This window comes from Monomorium pharaonis, chromosome 11, assembly GCF_013373865.1.
Source record: "Monomorium pharaonis isolate MP-MQ-018 chromosome 11, ASM1337386v2, whole genome shotgun sequence".
Lineage (NCBI taxonomy): Eukaryota > Metazoa > Arthropoda > Insecta > Hymenoptera > Formicidae > Monomorium > Monomorium pharaonis.
This window is the reverse complement of record NC_050477.1, coordinates 11,875,386-11,897,658: the sequence shown is the minus strand read 5'-3', so window position 1 is coordinate 11,897,658 and position 22,273 is coordinate 11,875,386.

The window sequence follows — 22,273 nt, the reverse complement described above, 5'->3', positions numbered from 1 at the left end:
GTAAAATCCGCGGAGCTTACCACTGGCGTCGCGTCGTAAACCGTTGCCGTTGTACGGAGAAGGATCTGGGACTAAGGTACTGCGAATATTCTACAACCACGTGTTCTCACTCTCCATTATTTGCACGCGCGCGCGAACGTTCGAGTTTCGGCCGTTTCCGCCTCGGAATTTCGCGTGTCGCCTACTGTTATTTCACTCGCAGGCGATTCCTCTTGTCCAAGTAAGAAAATGTATTTATAACAGTACATAAAATTTGTCAGTTTACCGATATTTCCGATATTAAGCAAATCGAATATGTCTATCTATCGCGAATAATTTTCAGTTGAAGTGCATAATACGAGGAGCGTGTTAACCTCCGAATATAACGAATCTTTCCAGAGATATTTATATTTACGTTGATGATGCACACGCATGTATTACATATGAAATAATCTTTGCAGCGAATGTGTGATGTTTTGTGACTGGCTCGGCAAATACCGGCGCTCCGCGCTGCGACGCTCCAAAGTTTCACTCTCGAGAACGAAGCACGCGCACGGAACGCGAAAGGCGAAACTTTTCAAATAATAACGTCTACGCGTGGCGAAATCTATTTTTATTTCGTGGAGTTGGTAAAAACTCGCCTGTTTTTACTCGCGAATGCAACGTTTCCTTTGACGACGGTTTCGTGAACATCGCGCTTTCACCACTGTGAGCGCGGCAAAAATTTTCAAGTTCAGCGAGCGAAAGAGAGTTCTGTGTCGTTTCCTCCTCCTCCCACCAGCGATCAGCCTGACGAACGACGGACGCGAGCTTCCGGTTACTCGCGCAATTATTCAGACGCCGCGATTCACGCCCGCAAGAAGAGAAAACCCCGCACGGCCGCGCGGTCCTGCTAGACGCGAGGGCGCAAAACAAGGGGTGCACGCTCGTAAAATATTATGTAGGATAAGGAGGTTTTGGCGCGGGGCCACAATCGATGGCAATACCGGGAGTCTGGAAAGTTTATCCGGCCAAGGAGCTTAGCGCGGCTGCGGCGGCGTTGTGCTTGGCCTCGGAACTTCCTCCCTTATAAATAAACTTCGTCACGACCGTCCTAGCCCCTTTATTCTTCTGTGCGCGCGTGTAAGTGTGTGTTCGGTTTAAGGAGTCTAATCCGGCCGCACACGCCGGGCCAGCCGCGCGGGAGCACGTCGAGCGTGTAAACTTACACGCTTCCCAGCCGCATCGCCTTCGGTTTCGTTCCGGCCTCCCTTATTCAAGACGCATTCCCCTTATTCAAGACGATCTCTCGCCGCGGCTCCTCAATTCCGCGACTCCTTACACCCGCGTATCCACGAACTGCGAGTTATGTACGAATCGATCGGCGTTTCGGTCCTTTCGGCGGAGGTTCATCGAACGGATGATCGACCATAAGGACGCCCGCCGCCGTTCGTGTGCGAAAGAGGATTGGCATACGTTTGAGATTTTATAGAGGATTTTTCCGATACGCGCACACATATATATGCGAGCACTTATTCGCGAAATGATATTACTCCCCCTTTGAGAAACATTCTAAATCTTCGTAAAATGCCGTGGACTTTGATTTCGATAAAATTTCAAAGGCTTGACTTACACCGGTGATAGATACAGAATAAATGATTAATATCGTTTGTTACTTTATTATGTGAATTTTATATAGATAAAATATGCGTTTTTAAAATTATCAGCGGAAAGAGCATTTTAAAAGGCAGGTATTAATTATGAATATTGGAAATGACCATATGGTAAAGGGAATAAAAAAAGGGAAGATTATGTTATATGTAATTATTCAGGAGAAAAGGGAAATTGTGAGGTAATGGATCGTTAAAAGAAAAGAGAATTATATTCAGTGATCAGTGGTGATTTATTCGATTTCAAAGATTTCCAGATCTTAATTTGTTAGATTGTCGTTTGTTAGATTAATGGGTAAATAAAAAACAAAATTGACAACAAAAGCGAATACATGAAAATTAATTGCATTTTGACACTTTCCACACGGCCAGAATTTCTTTTAGAATTTATCTTCAAATTCATGATAGTCGTGGAATAACATGGATTTTGAGGAATTTCACTATAATTTCAGTAGAAAATTTAGAAAAGAAGTTTATTTAAATTTAACTATACCATTTTATATTACAATAAATAAAGTTTGATTATATTTTACTAACGTTATAATAAAATTCTTCAAAATCCTACTATATCACGATTATCATAATTTTAAGTAAGTAAATTTTAGGAGAAAGTTTTCTCTCTGTGCATAATAGAGGAATAACAAGATAAATTTAAAAGAATAATTTTGCAAATTTAGAACAAATACAAAAATGCATTAATATTAACAGTAAATTTTTGAAATGTAGCAAATATATCTTTATTTCTCTAAATTATTAAATTCAAACACTCTATCTTCATAACTATCACGATAAGATGTTTACAGAAACTTTTTTTTATAATAACTTATATTATCTTTCAAAATATTTCTGGTTTTTGTTTAATCACCTTATATATTCGGTATATTTTTGATGCCGTAAGAGTAAAGCTCAAATTCTCCGTTATCACAAAGTTACGAGGTTGCACGGTAAACGTCTCCTCGGGTAAGCGCAATGTTATATCCTTGTGTCAACGTGTCATGTCGCGTTCCAATTTATAGTGTTCGTATTATACAATATCTCCGCTAGGAAGAAGTAAAACGCATTTATAGAACACTATAGCGCTCAAAGGCAACTATATGTTTAGATACGTTTAGATTCCATTTAATAAGCTTTGACATTTTAATCACCTCTTAAAACATTCGTTTCAGCGGTAAAAATATCTTATTGAGTTATAAGCGTAATTTAGGAGAAATAATTTTACTTGCTTAACAAAGAAATAATACAATGATGATTAAAATTAAAAAAAATAAAGACAAAAAATAAGAAGTATTATTTATCGATCAAAGCAAATCTTGATGCTTAATATTTTTATATTGATTAATAAATATATTTTTAAATATATTTTCTATTCTACAGATAGTTCTATAAGCTATTAGTTACATCTATAAACTGTGTACTAAAATATTTGTCGGACTTGAAACGCAATCATAAATAGGAATTAAAAGTAATATTTAAATTAATTCTATTGTTAAATTTAATAACAATGCCACCCCCTCTCTAAAAAATATTCTATTCTCATAAACAGAGAAGCACTTTCTCTAATTATAAGTAAAAAAATTTTACATAAAGTATTCTCAGTAGTATAAAACATTGGCACAATATTGAAAAATAATGTGAATGTAATATACCCAATGTTCGTCTAATATTGTAAAGTGGACGCGTTACCTTATTTAGTCAAATTGTTTAAACAGCAATATTGATTTAATGTTAATGTTAAATCTCTTAATTTTTTATATTGGATGTCATATTGGATGTTAATTACATTCTAATTTAGAATAAACCAACATTGTACGATCAATATTGGCGTTATATTGGGAAAACATTGGCCAATACATTTTCAATATAACCAATGTTTAGCCAACATTAGCCAATGTACTGCCAATGTATCCTGCTAATAGGGATATTCTTCTTTAAGACGTATTCCTTTATAAACGAGTAAATGCATGATTTATAATAAAAAATAAATTCCTTTATACTAAATTCTACCAGAGTAATCCAAACAACCTCTTAAAATAAGGAGATATGTAAAATACAGCATAAGAGACAATTGTCATGTATATATTAAACTCGCGCGTGCGAAGGGTGATTTCAATACTCACCATGAGATGATGTTTTGCCCGCAAGTAAGATTCATCTACTGAAAAATAAAAACGACTCGCCGAGCGCGCGAAAATAACTAGGATTTCACAATGAACATGATTGTTAATGATAACTTAGGCAAAAATGAGTTATAATCCGATAAGTGACTGTATGATGGTTCTGTTATTTATTACAATTTATTTATTGTAATCCAGTTAAAAATTAAATTAATGTTTCACAAGAGTAATAAAATTTTTTAAAATATATGTACTTTGAAGTAGCATTATAAATACTATAAATAAAATTATTATTAGATTTATAAAAACAGGAAATTCCTAGCATTAAAAGAATTGCAATTTTCAATGTCTCATAATTATGGGACATTTAGCTAGATTTTAAAATATCTTCTTGAAATTGTATATCTAAAGAAAAATCATTTAAAATAAAAAAAAGCCGCTACGCAATAATTTTTTTGTGATGTATCTTAAACAAAATTATATAAAACTTATTACGAAAAATATTATGCCATAGATAAGAGAAATAAAAGGAATAAAGTAGGTAATTTTTTTACTTAGAACAAATCCCTTTCAATTTGCCGTAGCGAGCTATCTCTAAGATCGTAAAACGGCTGATACTCGATGTCAGAGAGTCATGACTAGATACAAAAAGGTATTCTCATCTTTCAGGGGTGTGACGCGCAGTTTTCCATCGCACGAGAGATCATCAATCAGCAACAGGTTATCCCGCGTGCCGCGTGATACCGTTTTATAGTATGCACACACAATACGTGCGGCCGATGCAACAAATCCTCGTCCCAACGGTCTTGCCTGTGCATCGCATACGAAGAGGGGGAGGAGAGGGAAAGGGGCAGAGTTTTACAAGGGAAAGAGAAAAGGGTGTGCTGGAAAGAGTGCGGCGCGCGTCCGCGCCCCGAATATCCATCATTCCGCGAGCTAAAGCGATTTAATGCGGCTAAGTAATTTCCCCTTAACTTCATCGCGCGCGGAACTTTCGTTCTGGGAACTTGTTATACCGCCGCAGATGTGTAAGCCCCCATCCCTCCCCCAACCCCTGAATTATCCTGTCGACGCATTAAGCAGTATCTCGCGGAAGTGCGAGGTGAACCAACAAAGTGCCGAGCTCGGCGAAATCTCGACGGTAAAAAAGGTGCGGTGCGCAAACCGTGGGCTTTGCCGAGAGGGTGGGAAGGGCGGAGAGGGGGAGCGTGGAAAATTTATCGTATTCCGGAGGGCTGGAATTCTCCCGGAGCAAATAATAAGACGCGACGAGATTAATCGGCGCGGATCTTCCACGAGAGGGGACAAAATAAATTCCGCGAGTGGTTATATATTATTATCGTCCGTAAAGCGCGATGTCCGCGCGGAGACGAGAGGGTGGATTTCTCGATTTCCTCCTCGACTAAATATGCGCGCGCGCGCGAACGAGAGACGAGCAAGAGACAAACGGGAGAACGGACAGAAAAGGGAATATATATCCGATCATTCCGTGTTTCGATTATAAATCTCGATGAAAACGCACTCGAAGCGAGAGGGGCTATCCCGGACGCGGACGGACTGCACGTCACGCAGTTCGTCACGTCGCCGGGCGTCACGATACTCCCTCGTCATCCGCGAGTGAGTCCGTCCGGCGGCGTGCGTGCGTGCGTGGCGCGGTATTGTTTCGCGTTTTGCGTCGATGTCAGATTATACTCGGGCAGAGCTCTGTCATGTTCACGCTGGGTCGTACGTACGTCGAGTCGACCGCTGCAATACGCTGGCCGCTGCTCCCTCGCTCGAATCGCGGGAGCGGAGCGGCGCAAATGCAATTTCGACGATTCAGACGGGCCGCCACCGCGAAGTCACGTTTGCAACGGCAACGTCACAAAAATGTGCGGCCCCGGATGCGTCCTTCGAATTCGCCCGCCCGTGTTTTTTTTTTTTTTTTTTAAACAGTGTTTCCATTTCCCGCGCGGGGCTTTCGCTATATTTCAGGTTCACGCGGTCGGATGAATTACGTAAAGTGAAACGAAAAGATACGCGGAGAAATATCTCGACGTTAAATTAGCGGGATCATTCAGTTTCGTATACTGTGAACAACGGCACCGAAACGAACTGTGCGTAATGGCTTTTCAATAATTGCAGATAATTTGAAACAAATTAATTAACAAATTTCTATTATTATATATATTAAGAGTATATTGGAAAAAGCTTGATAATAATAATCAAGCCCAAATGATGCTAAATTATTATTAGGTTATACAATTTAAAAATTATTTATAACTAAATTTAATATATATTGTCCCAAATCATTTACTTAAATTTTTGTCAATTTAAATGTTTGAAAGTAACATAAATGTTAATACGAACACTTTAATAATAGATAAAAAAAACTTATTACTTCAGTAAAATTAACATTTATAATATAACGCGTAAATTTTATGTTATAATTTTAAATCCAAAAGTCTTCCGCAATACTTCCATTGTGTTAGAGCACCTTTATCTTATCTTTTACACAAAATTTAATGCAAATACTTAATTCTTCGTTGTGAAACATTTAATAAAATTGGATATACGAAAACATAGCTTATTTAATTAATTGTTAAATCTGAACTACGCGATGCTGCAAATATACGCAAATGACAATGACAGTGTCAACGCGAAAAGAAACATTTTTCAACCAAACATTTCTAACGCGGAAAATTAAAAAATTGCACGAACCTTTTGATCTAACCTCGTATTATAAAAACTATTTACAATTACTTTCTTGGACGTGGAAACAGAAATTCAATTGTCGCAATTGCTTCGCATTAAACGGATAAATCCAGTACAGTAGTCGAGTAGTATTTTCGAGTAGTAAGTTCATCGTACAAGCGCGCCTTCAATATTCGAGATCGTCGGACTCTCGTCCGAAGTCGGTTGTCGCGGTGGCGGTGGAAATTTAGTTTTCGATAACAACAATTTAGCCACGCGAATGCGTTACGATAAATAATCACGCGCACGTGCTCAACATGCACGGCCCTCGTGCCGTATGTATGCACATTGTTTAATCAGCGGTCATTGTGTCGCCTCGTGATATCGTCCACCGCAACGTTATACGTGAATCACATGCTGCGGACCAGTCGTATCGCGTAAAACGACGTAAACTACCAGTTGTAATCTACAAACATACGGTGATCTGGATAATTCGCCCGGCTCGCGAGTGCGCTTGTGTTTCGTAGTCAAAGCGTTAATAGCGCAAACGCTAAGTAAGTAAGAGATTGCACGTCGCTCTTGGGACGGCCCTTGGGCCGAGGCGTGGGCGGGGATTGGATTAAGATTAAAACATGACGTACATACGCGACGTGCACAACGGTACGTTAATTAATTTACGAGCCAACGCAAGATCGCGCGGTGGATAATTGAGTCGTGTCGAATAAATCAACCGACCGCCGATGTATATCTCGGGCCATTAAACGCGACCGGTTTATTTCGCGTAATTTAGCTAATAACTGCCTGTTGCAAAAGGCCGAGAGGGCGGGGGAAGTTGTCGCGTAACGAAAAACTCGCGAAAATGTCCAGGAATTCACCAGCAAAAAGAAGATAAACGCCGTTAATTCTCTTATTGCCGCATCGTCTTATTTTGTCATTAAAAACATTTTTTTTATTTTAGACAAAAATATGTTGTAATAGACAAGAATCTTTCTATACTTAGTTCAGCGAGAGACGCCGCTTGGAATAGACGAGTTTTCATCCGATTCACACAGGGGCAAAACCCCCATCACACCATCTTACTGCGTTGATTGCTAGTGTTAGCGACAAATAACGCAAGATCACCGCAATGTCGAGAGTTAAATACCGTTGAACGGTTCAGTTTCATATTACGAGCACTTTTTTAAATTTAATACTTAGTTACATTAACGATGGCAAAAGCCTGGAATATTAATGATATAATATTAATGAATATTATGAATAAAACAATATTAATGAACTGACAGTGCTGCAGTAAGATAATAGCCGTGGGCCCGAGTGCGCCATATATACGGTATCAAGTAAGATACGTCCATTCCACTCTGACCTTTTTATCCGCCATTAAGCGGCGTCTCTCGCTAAACCAAGTATATCTATATTTTTTAAATTTTTATTCATTTCGATAATATTTCTTCAGTAAAATAACATTTGTAAAATATTGACACAAACATTTTAATAATTCTTAGAATTTACATTTCAAAATCATATTATTTTTAAGTTATTTATCCATTTTCCCATAAAGTGTTATTTAACACTAAATATATTAAATATTAATTTAATGCAAAATACTCTAATAACAATTACATAATGTTAAATTACGTAATGTTAAATTAACATTCGTGTATGTTACAAATTCAATTAAACAATTTTAACAAGAATCAATTTTAACATAAATATTACGTTTTCTATTGTGTAAGCGCATGCTGATTAATTAAATTTAAAATAAAAAATATCAAGCCTATATATTTTTCGAATTATAGACAATATAGGATCGCTGTTCGCCACGCAGTTTATAGACATTAAAAATGTATTTGAGTTATACAAATAAAAATATTATTATGCACGAAGATCTTTTAGCTTTAAGCTTCAATTGTAATTATTTTTTTTTTTGTTATGATTTCAATTAAACGGTTAAACTATTATTATTTAAAGTTATTTTATTTTGTCTTTCTCTATTCTAATCTTTAACTCGTAATCTCCAACGTGTGGTTTGATACAGACTCAAGAGACGACTGCATCGTTGCACCTCGGTGTAACGCAAACACGCAGCGGAAGTCTTCAGCTGCGTTACAGAGGAAATGCTTCACCGTCTGACGCGCCGAAGGCGGAGAACGAAATTTATACGTTACGCAGCGTCATCGTTTACTTTAACGGGAAAGCGTAGTGGAGCAGTACTAAAGTTAACGCTTACATCCACCGCTAGTCAAATTCCCACGGAATTAAATGGCACAGACAGAGCGACAGTAAATCGTCCGCGATCGTTCGTCACCGGACGTTTCCTGTTCGTTGTTATTCCGCGATAGCGTATCTTCGCCGTCGTCATAGATTCGTGTAGCCTGACGTATTGACAAAAAGGTGGATCGTTACTTGAAAATTCTAATGAGTGCAAACACCTTATGGGCTTCGTTAAAATTTCCAGCGCTTAATGTGAACAATATATAGATAATAAATTTATAATAAAGCAAAAGTCTGATGGTAGTTTTGTTGTTATGTCTTTTCTCCAAATTTTTTCATTGTATTCATTTTTCATATATATTTTCACATATATTTACTCGCAAAAACGCGATATATTAATTATCGCGCGCGTATTAATCAGTAAGAACGATCGGGCAATTCAGCATTTCCCATTAATTTTCGCGACGCGTAATCCAACGAAATACACGAAATTATTAATAAACAGTCGATATATCACGGCTTTTCGTTTCAATCGTGTGTCGTTGCGTTAGTATTCCTTAAAACGCTATATATTAATCGCGGAAGGCTTAATTAATTGGTATAATAAATTAATAATTGCTAATCATTCACAAAAATTACTTTTTTAATAATTAAATAAACAGAACAGCTTGCATTGATACTTGCTTAAATAATAATTTAAATATTAATTTCGTTTTATTTTATTTCGTTCAAGTAATAATTTTCTTCAACCAAGAATATTTTCTTAATATTAGCTTTAAGGTATACTTGTCACAAGCATTAGAAAATTTTAGCATTTTTTACTTAAAATAAGAATTTATTCTTGTTTCAAGAATATTGTAAAACTGTATTCAAGAAAATAGAATTTACTTAATTTGAATATTTTATAATATATTAATCTATAAAAAAGTTTTCTTTTTTAATGTAAGTTTATTTTCTCAACGTAAGAAAATGTTTCTTCTATTCTTTTCATTACTCATTACTACGTAGCATTGGGATGGCGTGTTTTCTCGTGAACAAAATGCATTTCCTTAATAATAAAAGAGACTTGCCAAGAGCGTGAAAGAAAGTAAGATTTCGCCATCGACATACAAATAACAGACTAAAACGTTAGTCTCTAAAAATGATCAAGAAAAACGAGAAGGACATAATTGTGAAAGTAAATTTTGCTTTTAATTTAAAAAAGGCAAATATTACAGCACTAAGAATATAATTTTTTCTTCCAAGTAAATAATTATTTCAGATAAGTAAAATTTATATTTGATTCAAATAACGAATAAACTTTTTTAAAGAAATTATGATATCTTAATTCAAATATACGCTTTTCTTCGTTGGACTCTAGATAATAAGTAAACCGAATATTTGTTTGAAGTGAATATTCTTGTTTGAAGTATTACATTTACTAAGATTCAGAATATGTTTTAAGTAAATGTGGTACTTGTGGCAAGTTTACCATAGATATCGAATGCGGATATCGAAAGAAACCAATTACTTAGAACAAGTAATATTTACTTGGAAGTAGTAATTACTTTTCTCTGTGTATACTCAACTTTGTTGTAACGAAATATTTAACGTATTAGAAATTAAAAATGTCAAATTTTATATTTTTTTACATAATTTCAATCAATTTCATAACTAATCTAATTTATTTAAAATATTTGAAACATATTCTAATAAAATATATATAAATTTATTATAATCAAAAATCTTGATACGAAAATGTAGAAGTTGCAATACTTTTCGGGCGAAGTTGAACACAATGGTATTGCGTATAGAGTTTGCACATTCAAACTCGTAACTGTGCTTACGTGTGTATTACTTTGTGTCCTCGATCGGGAAACAGTCGGCGAATTACATCTAGATTGACGCAAACTTTAAAGCATGGTGTGATCAGGGTTGGGAAACAACGCATTACTTACTATATGTTATATTGTTATTTTAATCGCGCTCATCTCCCGTACCCAAAACATACAATAATCGAAGTGCTAGAAAACAAGGTTACGCGTGCAGTAAAAGCAATCATGCAAGTTTTATTTATTTTATGTTTTATTTATATTAAAAAATATTTCTTACTTGTATAATAAATATTGAAATGCATTATTATTAACATTTCATTAATGTTTAAAAATAATTAAAATTTTTATAAAATTTTTAATAAATTTGCCTTTAAATTATAATCTAAAATTTTAGATAAAATTATACTAAAAGTTAAAAATATTAATGTAATAAATTATTAAAAAGGCAAGTTCACTAGATATGAAAAAAGTTTGTTATACAGAAAGTTTAAAGTTGTAAGTTTTAATTAGATAAATTTGATTATTAAATAATGTAATTCCAAAATATAACATTATACTTTTTAGCATTACAAAAATGTAACAAATAGTTACTTTTTAAATAACAATAACGCAGTAATTTTTCAAAATTAATACAAAATAACTGTAATGCATTACTTTTCTGAAGTAACATTCTCAAACTTAAATGTGTCTTATTTAATATTAGTAACCAAATATTTTAAAAACAGTATTTATTGTAAAATAAAACAACAATTTAAATTTTCTTCAATTCTTATATCAATCAAAATCGTGCAAAATATTTGCTTTGATAAGTAATAATTATTTCGACATGCCAATGAATAACAAATTGATTAAAAGTGTGTAAAAAAATGATTGTTCAAAAGAAAATTATCACGTTTCGAGAGTTCTAACTTCTAACACAATGACACACGAAACAGTACGTAGCATTATCCATTCGTCAATAGAGTGTCAGCACATGAATACCGGCGCAGCAACAGTGCACGATTGTTATAATAAATACTAAAGCTGAAGCTATATATTAAACTTTGTTATCACGATGAAATATATGGTACAAAATATATTTAGTTACTATAAATTCAATGTACGTTGTAGACATTTTGATTTTTTTACATTTTAATCACAAGTAATTTTTTTACATTTTAATCACAAGTAAGTTATTAGCACATGTTAAATAGAATTTTTATCAAAAAAATAAAATTTATATATCTTCAATATGTTTAAAGAGATCTTTACATTAATCTATATATTTATTATTTATTCGAAATTTTTACGTTCCAAGAAGTATTTATTTAAATAAATTCAGATTGCGCAGTTCTTAATCAATAAAAAATATAAAATAAAATTGCCGCAAAAAAGTGACAAATTATTATAATTCCTTATAATATTATAACTCCTTTATAAATATTTCATATAACATATGCTAAAATAATGGTACTTTTGTTAAAAGTTAAAGTGTTAAAAAATTTACAATTACAGATCTGAAAATTTTATTGCGCCATTAAAATAATTATAAAAAACACTCAAGCACAATGAACAATACTGCAAAAGTTTTCACATTTTTAACAACCAGTTTAAACGTTCTACATAATTATTTTGATGATATGACAAAATTATTTTCAGAACTGTATTTAGCAAATGTATAATATTTTAATTAGAACATAAAAATATTAATATTAAAAGTCTAGATATTAATAATAAATTTTTACTTTGAATAATACAAATAAAGAAAATGTTCAATTTAGATTAAACATTATATTTTCGTTCAATTTTTTATGATAATTAATTATTTATTTCAACTTTCATTTAACAAAGAATAAAAGATATTACATATTAAAATTAAATTTAAATTTAAGCTTTCTCTACTATAAAAATAAATAACAGGTATTAATAAAGAAGTGATTAATAATATAAAAAAAATTGAAAGCGCTTTTTTAACAAGAAAATATTTATAAAATTATTTAATAATCTTTGATTGTCTATAAATCGAAAAAATATATTATAATTTTGATATTTTTTATTTTAATTAATGAACATACACTTACACAATAGAGGTATGTACACAGAGAGAAAGATTTAATAAACAGTTTTGTTCAACTATTTCAAAGCATATATTTCTTTGGTTTTAATAAATTTTAAACAAATTTCTTTAAATTTAATAAAATCTATTAGAAATAAAGAAATGTATGCTTTGGAATAGTTGAACAAAACGGTATATTAAATTTAAAGAAATCTTTCTCTTTGTGTATTTATATTAAAATTGGTCTTTGTAAAAATTTTTTAGTTAAATTGTTGTAGCATACTCAAATGTTAATTTAACATAATGTGTTTGTAATTTAAATATTTTATATTAAATTAATATTTAAAATTTCTTAATGTTGGAATGATAAAAATTTATAGGTAAGTAAATAAATAATACAAAAAAATACTGTTGTTTTAAAATTCTAAATTCTAAATTAAATAAATAAAATACTTATCCACATGTTAGAAATGTTAATTTTACTGAAAGAATATTTCTTTTGTTTTAGAATCGTATCAAAGTGTCAAGTATATTTTTGTCTTAATTTTTTATATAATATTTATGTCACATTCTAACATATTCATCTAAATTGACAAAAATTTAGGTTTGAGATATGCGATATATGTTAAATTTATCAAATTTTCAATTGTGTAGAAAGTATTGGAGAGAGAGGGAGAAAGAAAGATAGTGGAATACGCGACATAAAATCTGGAGCTACAAAAGTACAAAATATAACCATAACTGTAATAAACGGCGAATATGCGTAGAGGGAAACGACTTCTAACTCTTACTAAAGTAAGATCTAGCTGGAATTAAGCTCCGTCATGAAAATTCTGGCACGTATGAAGGACCGCGTCGAGGAGCAGAGTTTTCGGGTGGACGTTTGTAAACGGCTTTAAACGACGTAATGGCGCGAGCGCGAGCGAGGCTGCAGAGCTGCTTCGCTTGATGAACGAGCTTAACTCATTTAACATCGCTTACTGCTGGACTGACGGTCAAACTGAGATACCGTGAGGCTTTCTGGGACACGTGCGAAGGTACTATGAAGCCTCATGCGGGCGTATGTGTGCACGACCTGCCCAACCGAGAGCGCACGAAATCCCGAATGCTGACCGTATCTTAGCTGTGCAAATCCGTCCACTTGCTCCTTTCATCCTCCCCTCCCTCTCTCTCTCCTAATCACTCTCTTTAACTACTTCGGAATCAAATCTGCTTATTAAAAGACAAATTTACTCATAACTATTTATAGTTCATTTTTCATCAAGAGAAAATGCAAATTAATTAAAATCACAAATTTCAAATTTGTCCGCAAATTGAAGCGACGCGACGCTACGGTACTTGAGAAATATTGCACATCGCAAATGGAGACCCGGTTCATCACATTTGATATTACGAGCGAAATGATGTTCAGCGATACTAGAGCGGCGGTTGTTTTGAAATTTTGAGGACCCTTTCCCTCGCGAATTCAAATTCAGGTCGCGCTGCTTGCACTCGTGGTCGCGGTCTGTTTTCTAGAAGTTTCTCGAAAGTTGGCTAGTAAGGACTCTCCGCCTTTCATAAAATCAACTTAAGACTTTGCGACGGTTGCAGTAGATATCCGGTGAAATACGTTAAAAATCGGGCGATTTATACGGTTTCCTTCGAGACAATGGCTGCGAGCCGGCGGCGTAACTGCAGAAAGTAACAAATCGCCAGATATCAACGGGCACGGTTCTCGCTTGGCCCAATGTAATATCGCTCGTTTGTTACACGTATCAAAAGACACGCTATTCTTACGCCAAATAAATGTACAGCACAAGAATGTTTTATTAAAAATTATACAATAGTTGTATGTTTTAAGGAAATATAATTGTCTTTGTAATTGGCAAAATTTAAGATTTAACTTTTTTTTTACATATACATATTAATAAGTCTGAGTTCACAATTTTGTGTTATCATCATTTTCTTTCGAGAAATAAATCTGCTATTACTTGGGTTGGAATAGGAAGAATAATAGCCCCTAAATAGCAATATAAACAAATATACCATTGTTTAATTGATAAAAAGATATTACCACTCTTTATTAAGGCTAACGGCGAGCGGAACGCAGCGACGAAGCGAAGCGAGTCGGCGACAGGACGCGAAATTTATCGCACCTGTATATTCTTATGCGAGCCGTCGCTTCTCAGATGATGGGGAGCGTGCCACGCTTCGCTCCGCGCACTCTTATCAGTGCGGCTCCTAAATCGCGAATCCAAAGTACGTCCCGCATGCCCGCGTTCTAATTCCTAAGCGACAGTTTTTCACACACGCGCCCTCGCACTCGTAATTTAACGCCGTTCCGTGATTATCCCAAGGATGCATCGTTGCCCCGTGAGATATTCCCCGCCAAAGTTTTCATCGACGAGCGGCTCGGCGTGAAAGGCGAAATGGGATACCGCTCAGCCGATCGAGATCGCAAGAGCGGTGAAGGGAGGAGGGGGGGGGGGAGATTTGATCTTATGCGCGGGATTATTGGTACGGACGGGATTAATCGCCTCGCGCGCGTGGCCGGGTCACGTATAATTAAATTAAACTTCTCAAGAATTTCACTTAGCGACGGCAGACGGGACGCCGATGTGTTACCGATCCCGCGGCAATGAACGAACGCGCGCGGACGAACTTGGCGCGTACATCAGGTGAGAGGAGACGTGGCGCCCACGTGTCCCGACATAATATAAAATCGCGGGAGCGGACGCGCTCTTCTCTCGCCTCGTTTCACCCGGGCCGACGCCGCCGCTGTTCCCGGGCGAGAATATTAATGAACTCGAGATGAAATACCGTGGATGTCGGCCGTCCACCTACTGTGCGCACGGTAATAAAGAGCGACTGCAGACGATCGTTAAATTGCAATCGCCGGCGGAATGTTATCTCTGCCTCGTCAAGAGGAAGAAGAGAAAGAGAGCGAGAGAGAGAGAGAGAGAGAGAGAGAAAGAGAGAGAAAGAGTCTCCTTTCACGGCGATTAAACTACCTTTTCCTGATGACGCGCTTCTCGAACGCGTACGCTTGACAGAGACCGGTGTTATAAACCGTCAGCGCGCGATGTTAATTCGGCACCGATATAAAAGCACCAACGCGCGCTCGATTCGACCGCGGGACGATATTTCACGCTCGCCCGGCGGACACGTTATAATTGGCAAATTTTTCGTAATAGCGTCATTACGGGGGCGAATTAGCGCGCGGAAGTGTTCCGGCGCTGAAATATCGAAAATTGCGGCGGGCCGCCCGCTAATTTCCCGACTAATGGAAACGTACTTTCGCACATTGTGCGCCTCGCCCGGGTAATTAAATGACCGACCGGAGTCAGATTTTTCCAACGTCGATTTGTATCTCTCTCACCGTGTGCCGATATTATGCCTCGAACCTGACAGGCCGCGTTTTGTCAGAAACCGCCCGACAGCATTTCCGTTTTTACAGAGACCCCCTCCCTTTTTCAACTCGCCGCTCCTAAACCCTTCTCCGACTATCAGTCGTCCTCCCGGGGAGATAAGTGGCACGGCAATCAGTTAAAGTCGTCTTAACTCTCGAGCAATTTGTTCGTTATGATCGCGCACGGATCAGGCGGGTGGGAAGGAGCTCGCTCTGTCGAAGCGGCTCTGGACGTAATTTAACTTTGGCACTGGACGGACTTGTGCGGTGATATGCACACTCCGGAGAGTGCGGCGGGTTTCGGGGGATTGCTACTTGCAATCGCCCCAGCTGAGCTCAATGCCGCGCCGCGATCTTCTTACGGAAGCAGCCCGACCTGTTCGCCCGGATTTTCGTCTCGATGACATCGAGTGGTTAACTTTGAAGTATTCGCCGAGATATGTATGTAAAATTATCTACGTAAAACCACGTGAACCGTTGCATAAAAATCCAGTAAATTATGGGGGAATTTTTATAAGTAGGTTATCCGCGCCTATAATATGGAAGATTAATATTTCAGCTTGAGCTATCTTTAATAATAAAGTATCGAGAGAGAAGTATTTCAAACTCTTTTCAAACTCTACTTCTGATATTACCTGGGAAAGATAAAGATTAAAGGAGTGCCAGGTTTCATTTTGGCATGTAATTGTAAAGTTAAATAAATATGGTTAAATACAGATGTTTAGTAGAATTTGTTCCATTTTCCGCGTGCTTTGTTTCTCCATAATGAGAGGTTTATTCCATTTATTTTCCATTTTTCGAATAGCGTAGCAAAGAAGCGTATACTATCCACGAAGATTTTCCAAGAAGAAAAATCTCTTCGAAATTTCATTGTTTCATCGCTTGTATTCTGCTCTAACTACACTCTGGAGTCACAAACTTGTGAGATAACAACATTCGCAACGGCGCACTGGATCGGCACGTTCGCGAGACTTTGCGGAAACTTTGCACGAGTTTCAGACGACTGTACTCGCTTTTTAAAAGATGCCATTACAAGATCTTGTTTTTGCACATATAATTCAAAGCGTTATTTATGCTACGCCAAGATCGTCTTCACAATTCATGAATATTTGTCCCATGCATCTTTAAATTAAAAAAAAAACATACAAAAAATACATAAAAATACATAAATTATTTTTTGAAAAATAAATTATAAATTTTTACACAGTTAAAAATTGTGAGATAAATTTATATACATGTATTGCTTGTTCCAAATGGTTCACTTAAATTTATGCATAACATCACATAGATATTGAAAAGTAATACAAATATTCACACAAAATATATGACACTTTGATACAATTTGTAAATTGTAAAAGTATATTTTTTCAGTAAAATTAACATTGATAATCTGTTGACAATGTTTGTTTATAACACATATGTTTTAGTTATTTATTTTAAAATTAATGTTTCAAAAGAATATTATTTTTACGTTGTTTATTTACCTGTGAATTGTATTTTAAAACAAATAAATGTGTAATATCAATTTACCATAAAATAGTTAAATAACAAATCACACTATGTTAAATTAACACTCAAATATAAATTTAACACAAAAATTAACAAAGACTGTTCTTAATATAAGTACAAAGTGTTTCCACAGTGTAAAAAAAAGCCAACAATTAATTTTCTCAGAAATAAAACAAATAAATTCTTTGAGAGATTAAAAAAAAAATTTCATAAAATATAATTATTGAAATACATTAAAATGCGCACCGTCAACTTTCTCACTTAGTTAAATGCTCAATCAACGAATGGATCCGAATGGATTAAAATTCTCTGCCTTGAGAGAAACTCTGTTCCACTCATCCCCGAGAGTATGCGCGTCGACAAAAGAAAAGCCACGAGAGCAACGGAAAATGGACATGAAAGAATGTCGTAGGATTTTTTGAAAAGATTCATGGACCTTTAGTGCAGGTTTATCTCGTCGGAATTCGTCAGCGGAATAGCATACGAGTTGTTGCGCTCTCGTAATTACTGCTGCTCGTCTATTAAGGAAAAAATTTTCATTAAATTCTCCTGTCGGAAGAAAGCAGATTGACGATTGCCATAAATAAACTTTCTCTATTTACGTCATCATTTTAATCCCTCCGAAATTCTATTTACAAAAAATTTGCTATATTAAGTCCTATGTGGCTCTTACGCACTTTTCTATTTTAAATTAATTCGGATTAAAATTTTTAGACAGCAATTGGTACTTAGAAATAAATAAAAAATTACTCTTTCTATATTGACGTTTTTGACAAATTTAATTAATGATTATTTAATTAATGATTTTCCATATCTTTTTGAGTAGAATACTTTTATGTAATTATTTTTTAAGTAATAATTAAAATTATGGATTCAAGAGATAAAAAGGCATAGAAACAAAAAAATTGTTTTACAATTTTACTTCTTTTCTACTTCTATAATTTTTATTGTAGATCATTCGAATAATCATATCAACTTATTCTACTCAAAATTAAGCAAAACATTTTACTCGAGATACAACAGATAAGCAAAATAATTTAATAGTTGAATTAAACGATTAGTCAATAAAAAGGCAAGTCTCTTACTTTTTTGCTGTTACTTTCAATTTTTGCATTTTTTTTTAAACGTTTTATTCTATTACTTACATCTATTGGAATTTACAAAAAAGCAACCTTTTTACCTTTAAATTAGATCTAATTGTAATTAAATTAGATCTAAAAAGTTTAATTCGAATTCGAGTTAGGAGGATTAAAAAAAAAAAAAAAAAAAAAAAACACGTAAAAGCCTACTGAAATTTAACGAATTAACAGGTTTATATTATATTGTACAAGTGTAAAATGTTTGTAAATGTTTAAAACCAACAGACATACTTGCTAAATTAATACATATTCCTTAATCAAATAAAACGTTAATAAAGTAGTCATTTCTGTGTAATGCTTTATACATTTATGTATATCATCAGATTGCTAAAAGAAGATATGACAATTCGTGACGTCGGTCGTCGTGTGTTTCTATCAATCAATGCTTATTATTTCATTCTTTTGCGGCTTTTACGTCGTTGCGAAGATTGTATTATTATTCATCCAAAGATAGATGCAATTGTCAATGTATCTATGTGCACCTGTCAACCCGTTGACAGGTTCCTCCACCAATTTGTCGAATACCGGCTGTTGCATCAGTTCCGGCAGCCGCATTGTGGTCAGCTCATGCCTTAGTTCAACACCTTTGCTCGATATTGCAAACGTATATGTCGAATCGTGATACAAGACGTTTCGCAATTTGCAAGGATAATTCGGAATTGTACATTAAAACAGCGCTTGATGATAATAATAAAGTATAGATAATACTTATTAAACTTGATGAAGTAATTTTAATGAGCGTTTGGTTAATATAAAATTAATCAAATTCAAAACCAGTAATTATTACTAAACTTTTCAGATGTAACTAAAATTAATAATTATTATTATTTAGCAATAATAGTTTTGACTATATTAATCAAACATTCATTAAAATTATTTCACCGAGTTTAAATAATTTTAATTAGATGGCTATCATTTAGGCCTGATTACTATTTCCAGATTTTTCAGTGTATAATATTCTGAATCATTTTAATATATGGGAAAATGATTTTGCTATGACATTAAAAAATGAGGTACATAAAATTTGAAAATAATATTGTTGGGTCAAAATAGTTATGCATTCAAATCAGTTGGCAAGAATAATAAGATTTTTAGCAACCTTACAAAAAATCGTCATACTTGAGCGTTTCACTTAATTATTTTACGATTCAACAAGATTATTTTCAAATTTATATCCACACGCAGCTAAATTTTTAGATATTTCAGCAAAGTCGCTCTTCCGTATCTGTCATCCCATTGACGTTTCATGTAATTATTAATTTTAATTATAATATATTAATCAAATATTTGAATAAAATTACTTTACCAAGTTTAGTAACTGTCATTTAGGTTTGATTATTATTGCCGGCCTCTTTTTCCAGTGCGAGCGCCGTTCGCATTTTCGACATGGAGTACGTGAAATAAATATCGATTCGATATATGCTTGTGTCGCGGGCGCGGCGGCTTTATTCAATACCGCTATGCATATAGCGTACGCAGGTACCATTTTAATCAGAACTACATCCCTTGATACGCGCGCCGCGAACTTTCCGCGAATTATGCGCCAAGTTCCGTAATGGAATATCGCGGCGAGGCGCATCGTTAATCTAACGAAGATACTTGCTCCGAAAATGGAGAATCGTACGTGAGGGGGTGGGGGGAAGAGGAACGGTCGCGAATTACCAAAAGTCCGCATCGCGCGCGCGGGACGTATCGCTCGTCGGGAAATATCGCCGCTGAGACGACGCGCTAAAGTATAAATGGAAATCGCACGTAACGCTCTTACGCTCCTCAAATCCGGCCCGCGCTATCTTTCGCTGAAAAATCGCTGACAAGTAGGACGTTTTATCTGGCACCGGCTCTAATGTACGTTCTCAGATGACTGGGATATAGCGGCGGCGTTGCGCACGCGCGTTTGAAACGGGATCCTAACAATAAGTTACGTCGGACGCGCGGTGAAATAACGCGGCCTGCACGTCCGCCCGCGCGCGGCCGATTATCATCGACGGGGAGGGGGAAGGGGGAGACGAAGGAGAAAGGACGGCCCATCCTTTAGAGCCAATGATTAAAGAAAACCTCGTTCGCGCGCTGCCGCCTTGTGTGTTATTGCCGATCCTATCCGCGTTGCGAGCCGTTCGCCGGCGAAAGATAAGCTAATTTTAATTATCTCGCGGTAGGAGCGTGCTATTCGCGAACGGACACGTCCGTTCTAGATAAGGCCTGGTATAAATGGGATTCGAGGCGTCTACGGTTATAACTATGTGAGAATCGTCGGCGGCGGTACGCCGACTTTCCCCTCCCTCCCGCGCCGCGCCTCGCCCTACGGGCGGGAGTTTATTGAAATTCTATGCGCCGCAGGATAAAACGTACTGACTTCTACTAATCGCCGCCATTAGTCCGAACGTTACAACTTCACGGGCGGGCCATTACGGGCGGGCCCCTCGTCGCCTCGTCGTTGCGGGGACCGGCTGCCGTCCGGCTATAGCGCGACGTTTACCACTGTCCGACTTTATTCCTACGATCGCGGAAATTCCCCGTCGATACCTATTATCGATTATACGCTTAATACCCGCCCGCCTGGTAGTTGCAACAGCAGTCGCTTGTGCCCGCTTGCTTTTAAGCGCCGGCTCGAGCGTTTCTCACCGCCGGCAGAGAGAACCGGAAGGGAAACCCCCGCGCTCATTTCCCGTAAAAGCTTTTACTCCCTCTGCAACGGTAACTCGCCGCTATTTTATGCCATTTATAGCCGGTATTTTTGATGGCCTACCTACGCGAGGAGACTAATCCGATGTGACTTATTTTTCTTGCGCGTTGCCCGTGTACCACAGTCCGGGACGCGCACAACTGCCTGCTTAATTTTTCAAAACAAAAAGCGGCCATACATCGAGATTACTCTTTTCACTCCCTTCTATAAGTAAGTTTTTAATTTTCCTGACTCTGGCAAGTACAGTATCCCGATAGACTATTTTACATAATTGCGTTGAAAAGTTGCGCCCTTACAGGTCAGTAAGTTTCTCCAACATTCTCTAATCACTCGCCTGCGCTGCGGGGATGGCTCTCGCGCAAAAACCGGTACGGTATAATTTCAATCAAATCAATACGTTAAGTAAATGCGCCGCGATATACGCGAAGAGTTCTGAAAATTGAGTATTCGGTACGAAAGGACTGCTGCGCTAAGTTGGAAGAGAGAAAAAAGGACCCCCGGAGAAACGATTTATGAAACGACCCCGCGTCGACAAACTTTCCGGCCTCGCAACTTCTTCGCGCCGTGTATACCTTACCGCTTAATGAATATAAATCGCGAACGCCGAGCTAACTCGAAGTACCTTTGATTAGTTACGCAGGTATGCACCTGCAACGAGATGGGCAAACACTCGTCGCCGTTGCAAACTTTATTCCCTCCCCTTTCTCGCGGCAATTCCGCGACGGATTTAAATCCTGACGATGAACGCCGTATAAATTTCATCGAAATGCGTCAACACTCGAAGGAAAACTAACGGTTACACCGTGAAACTATTTTCATAATAACGATAATAATGATAATTGAGTAACGCAGCGGAGCACAATGAAATCGTGAAGAATAATGAATGGAGTGATTAAGAAACAAAGAGTGAAAGATTCAGTATTCATATTGGGCCCGGCCAAAGATTATAACCGCGTCACGAATAGTGGTGAATCATTAATTACCCTACCCTAAAAATCTTCTTCATTGTTAACCTCGTCGTTACCGGCAGCCGCAATGTCGCCGCTCGTGGGCGAACTCTTAATTAGGGGAACGAACAA